Source organism: Odocoileus virginianus, chromosome X, assembly GCF_023699985.2.
Source record: "Odocoileus virginianus isolate 20LAN1187 ecotype Illinois chromosome X, Ovbor_1.2, whole genome shotgun sequence".
Taxonomy (NCBI): Eukaryota; Metazoa; Chordata; class Mammalia; order Artiodactyla; family Cervidae; genus Odocoileus; species Odocoileus virginianus.
Window position 1 is genome coordinate 22,159,297 of NC_069708.1, and position 6,000 is coordinate 22,165,296.

A 6,000-nucleotide genomic window follows, 5' to 3' on the forward strand; every position below is an offset into this window, starting at 1 on the left:
ATTTTGACAAGTTGCAGTCTTACAAAATAGTTGCAGAAATAATATAAGGAATTCATGACTATCCTTCACCTAGATTCCCCAAATATTAACAGTTTACCACATTTGCTTTATGCTTATCTCATTTAAATATATATATATATATATATATATATATTTTTTTTTTTTTTTCTGAGCAGTTTTCTAAACAGTTTGAGAGTTAGTTATGGACATGATTTTCCTTTACCTAAATGTGATGCACATTTCCAGAAGACAAAGACATTCTCTTATATAACCGCAGTACAACTATCAAGATCAGGTGGTTTTTTTTTGGGGGGGGGGGCATGCCACATGGCTCCTGGGAATCTTGACCAGGGATTGAATCTGAGCCCTCAGCAGCAGTGACAATGCAGAGTCCTAACCACTGGAACACCAGGGAATTCCCAAGATCAGGCAGTTAACATGGACATAGTATTATCTAGCTGAGTTACACCAGTTGTCCCACTGACATCCTCTCTAGCAAAAGAAAAAAAGTATTTCATATCCAAATCCAGTCCAGGGCAAAGCATGGTGTTTAGTCATGTTTAGTTTCCTTGAACCTGGAACAGCTCCTCAGCCTTATTTTGTTTCATGACATTGATATTTTTGTAGTTCAAAATGTAGAATATTCCTTAATTTGTGATCATTTAATTTTTCCTCAAGGTTAATTAAATTTATACCTTTTTTGCAATACAACAAAAGTTGATGCTGTATCCATCTTAACATCTGGAGGTAAATGATTTTTTAACTTTGATCACAGTATGTGGTTATTGAATCTTCATAAAATACAATCTAATCCTACCACCCTTCAGTGGACCTAAAAGCATATAAGCCCCGGAAGACTTGTTGGTAGTCCCTTCTTGACCTCAGTCATGGTCTAGTTATATACTCTCTCTGCTTCTTGCCTTTGAACTTACTACTCTCTCTGACTAAAACATTATTTTTCCTCCCACTAAATCCAACCCCTGCCTCTGTACTGGGCTAACTTCTACCTAAGGTTCACCCTAGTTTCCCCTCTCCCAGGAAGCCTTCAATGACACTCCTGGCTTTGACATGTCACTTGTACAGTATCCTGTGTTTATGTTTCATTATGATATTCATCACACTGACTGAGAACTGTTTCTTTGTCTCTCCTGCTACATCATGAGCTCTTAGGCGGTAAGTCCTGGATCTTTTATTATGATGTAAGTCCTTTCATTCATTAATTTGTTCATCCAGCCATGCAAATCTGAGTTCATTGATTCCTTGTCATGAGGGAGAACATACACACCATGGGATGTCTCAATAAGAAGGTGTTAGATTCTTTTATGGGATGTGGCCTCATATAAGGTGATTTGTCGGGGAGATTCCAAGGATTGGAGGTTGTTAGAAAGTGAGAGTGATTCTATGATTGGGTATATTAATTCTTTTTTTTTCTTTTTTTTTATATATTAATTCTTATCTAGAAAGGTGAGGCGAAGGGAGTGATTAACAAAGAAGCACCAGGTTGGGTACATGAGACAAGCCAGGTTGGGTACATGAGACAAGTGCTCGGGCCTGGTACACTGGGAAGACCCAGAGGGATCGGGTGGAGAGGGAGGTGGGAGGGGGGACTGGGATGGGGAATACATGTAAATCCATGGCTAATTCATTTCAATGTATGACAAAAACTACTGTAATGATGTAAAGTAATTAGCCTCCAACTAATAAATGGAAAAAAAAACAACAACAAAGAAGCAGCACCCATTTATAGGAGCTAGGAGAGGGTAATGTTTAGTCATTTTGGGAATTTGGACAATGTTTATTAGTCTAGTTTTTGTCTTGATCCATTAGTCACAGAGTAGCCTTGTCTGATGTTGGGAATCTGTGAAACTGGGCATGTTCAACAGGAGAGCACCAAGGCCTTGCTGTGAGTGCCAGGCCAGCTCCTGCATGTCAGGGGCTGCATGTCTTTCTTGCTCCTCCCTTTCATCCAAGGGCAGATGAGGTCAGGCCACAGGACATGAATCTATGTATTCTAATCATCACTGTTACTGAGATTTTGCTGATCTGGAGGTAACACTGAGAAAGCTGTCTGTAGAAGGACTTGGGCAAGTCTCTCTTTCTCCTTTTATTGCAGGATAAGGTGCTGAATCTTGTGATGTGACAAGGGCTGCTCAGTGGCATTTAAGACTCTGGACAGGCTCTTCCCCAAAGCACCACAGGCAGTTACCAGAAACAAAATGATGATCATTCATCCTTGTAATAGACCCTGACATAGGAGCCTAGGTGACCCAACCCAGGCCACGGAAACATGTCCTATGGTTCAGCTGGTCTCTTGTAGACAGCCTGATGCCTTTTTCTTTTAGCCTCATCAGAAATTGTTCTATTGACCTGTAGTGTTTATGTAAGCACATCAAGAGGTGTTTGCTAAAGGAGAACCCTTTTCTCTGCTAGTCAAGGAAATAAAGTGCTATAAGACTGCTAGTTACAATCTGGCTAATTAATTTAGACATTTTTAGGGTGGGGTGGGGTGGAGGAGTCTTTTAGAGTAGAAGTTGTGTCATTTATGGCATCTGTTAAGATCAGAGACAGGTTTGGGGCCACCTTTTCACCACTGTGGGAACCGCAGCTCACAGAGAATGCCTGAAGAGTCAGTTACCTTTCTGGGAGCTGTCCAGATTCTGCTGTTTCCCTCTACTTTTCATGAGAATTTGATCCATTGGAAGAGAGGTTTTAAGAAGTTTTAAATATCTGAAAATCTCTAACAATTACCTCAAACATATTGGATAAGTTAGTGTGTGGCGAGTGGGCATAAGTCTGATGTCCACATAAGAAATGGTATCCTAATGGAGCACAGACCTTTTTGGAAGTATAAGTATCATTTTGCATGAGCTAATTACATGTCCCTTAAAATGGGCAGATAATGTGAGTGGAAGTAAACAGTTCCCCAAAGAATGTCTCTGAAAAGAACAAGTATTTGTACCAGGGACTTCCCTGGTGGTCCAATGGTTAGAACTCCGTGCTTCCACTGCAGGGGGACTGGGTTTGATCCCTGGTTGGGGAACTAAGATCCTGCAAGCCCTGTGGCAAGGTTAAAAAAAGGGAAGCCTGGTGTGCTACAGTCCATGGGGTCACAAAGAGTTGGACATGACTGAGCAACTGAACAACAAGCCTCAGTAGAAGTATTTTGTTGATATGAGGTCAGTTTTTTTTTTAGTGTCCTTGATTCTTATTTTTCTTTATCTAGAATTCTACAGATTCTAAAATTTATCAATTGATGCATCTTTTAAATGAACAACACCAGTCTTGTCCATTGATCAATTAAAATCGACTTTCTCAGTTCTTAGTTCACAAGTTTATTATGAAAAAACACTGCAGTGCTCTTGTGCAGTAACATCATTTTATAAGAGGGAGGAAAAAAAAAAACTCTGTTCAAAACAACTCACCAGGTTCTGACAGTAACAAAGAGCAATTTGAGGCCAAGATTTTAGAAGCGAAGATAAATCGAGCACAGACAAATCATATGATTAAATTAAATGGTATCCCTAAAAATAAACAAAATGATTTCAAAACTCACAAGTAGAGGGGAGGCTTTGGTACTTATTTTTAAAAATGTTCATTAAGCTCCAATGATTGCTGCTATTCCTATCTACAGTCATAATGAGTAAAGCTATAGCTAAATGGAAGTTAAATTGTATTCACAAGGTGTTAGTGTTTACATCTTACTATCTGCAGTTTCTCAGAGAAAGCAAAGTAACTACAAACAGCGGTAGGCCAGAAACTGGTTTCTTGACCAACAATGTCGCTTCAGCATGGAATGAATTGGTTCATTCTAAAGTGGTCATGGCTGTTGATGACAAGTTCAGTTTAGCCTCTCAGTCATGTCCAACTCTTTGTGACCCCATGGGCTGCAGCACACCAGGCTTCCCTGTTCTTCATCTCCTGGAGCTTGCTCAAACTTATGTCCATTGAATCAGTGATACCATCCAACCATCTCTTCCTCTGTTGTCCCTTTCTTCTCCTGCCTTCAGTCTTTCCCAGCATCATGGTCTTTTCCAACGAGTTGGTTCTTTGCATCAGGTGGCCAAAGTATTGGAGCTTCAGCTTCAGCATCAGTCCTTCAGCTGAGTCCTTCATCAGTCCTTCCAAGAAGCTTTGTATTTTTATATGGCACATCTTTTCGGTCCATGTGAAAAGAAGTTTTTTTGAGTGTTAACTGTTCTCTGACACTTGTGGAGTTGCTCTTCCCATATCCATTATATGGCATGGGAAGAGCAAAACTGTACAAGTTTAAAATTTCATTACAGGAAGCAGTCTAGGGTACCATGAGTAACATGTGGCTCACTTCTGCAAGGCGCTGGGAGTATTTTCAAACTGCAAGAAAGAGTATTTTAGAATATCAAGTTCCATGATTGCAGCTTGGTTACCACAAGGATAACAACAGTTTGGAGCACTGAAAATAATTACTTCATTTGGATCATGGTACCAGTTATATTCCTCCATCACCAGCTGATGAGCTCTAGACACCAAACGTGAGGCCATTGATATGATTAAATGTCTCAGAAATATCTTGCTTCAAGGTGTAACCAGCTCCTTGAGGAGATATAACCCAACCTCCACCGTTCATCTGGATCTGACCACAGCAAGTCATACACTGGACCCTAATGGAGAACTTCTTGTAGACGATCAAGTGCTCCGATGTAATCCAGTGTTATCTATGGCTGCTGAGTGGCCACCATGTAGACAGATCTGCCCATTCAGTAATAGGAAGTGATATCCTATTCAGTGATAGGAAGATGGTCAAAAAGATCTGTAAAATATTTCTAAACATTTGCATTTCTGTAGTTTGTTAAACACTCATCATAGAAACCATGTACTTGTGTGATCTGTCTGCTTTCATGATTACCCTGAAGAAAGGTGATACATTCACAGTAATGAACCTTAAGAGCTACAAGCAGAGTAACTGTTTTCACTGAATGATATCCTCTGTCAAAATAATCGCCTATAAACAAGTAATTTGTATCTGGTGATGTGCCACAAATTCTAAACAATTCCATGAGATCGTGAAATTTCCCATGCACATCTCTACAGACAGTGACTAGATATCGAACGACTTGCACACTGGATTCTTTTGTCAGGATTTCTTTAGCCTTCTTGCGGAGGCTCTTGACCTGGGACTCGGACAGCTGCTTGCACTTGTTCAGCTGCTTGCACTTGTTCAGCTGCTTGATCCACTGGTCAGCTCTTTGGTGAGCACCTTCTCGTCCATGATGCCACCCTCCCGAACCACGCTCCTTCCGCACTGCCACCCACACACGGGCCACAAGCTCACGCCGTCGCCGGTTCCCGGGGTACTTGTGCAGGTACTGGTGGTTGCTCGGCGCTAGCACTGGCCTTCTAGCTCGCCCTTCTGTGATTGGCCACCAGCCACTGCCCTCCTCCACTTGCTCTAGCCCCAGAGCTCTGCACTCTGTAACGGCGGCTGCGGGTGTGGTGACGTCACGCCCAGTGTCAGGAGGTGGTGGGATGCGGAGGAGTAGGACCAGAACCGGAGCTGCAGAACTGGAGGTCAGTTATTATATGATCAAAGTTTGGGATTAATGATGTAAGGGAAACTTAAGAACCAGATAAGTGTGTTAGTGCGTCAGTCGTGTCCGACTCTTCGTGACTCCATGGACTGTTGTAGCCCCCTAGGCTCCTCTGTCCATGAGATTCTCCAGGCAAGAATACTGGAGTGGGTAGCCATTTCCTTCTCCAGGGGATCTTCCCAACCCAGGGATCAAACCCAGGTCTCCTGCAAAGCAGGCAGATTTTTTTACTGTCTGAGTCACCAGGGAATCCCAGAAGAACCAGAATGGGCCTTAATAGGAAATGTATCTTCTCAAGTGTTTAAAAGAAAAATGATTAAATTTTTGTCAGCAAACAGTTCAGAGCGGTAGTTATGGTTTGGAAAGACCTGTCAGGACGTTTTATTTTTTAAGTGGCAGAAGGTCATATAGGGTCAAAAGTCGCAGGATGAAGGTA

General features: G+C 41.7%; 1 pseudogene; it reads right to left on the minus strand.

Moving 5' to 3' along the window:
- Positions 1-4,277: 4,277 nt before the first annotated feature.
- LOC110139054 (serine/threonine-protein phosphatase 2A catalytic subunit alpha isoform pseudogene) lies at positions 4,278-5,245 on the minus strand (annotated as a pseudogene).
- Between the last annotated feature and the right edge of the window lie 755 nt (positions 5,246-6,000).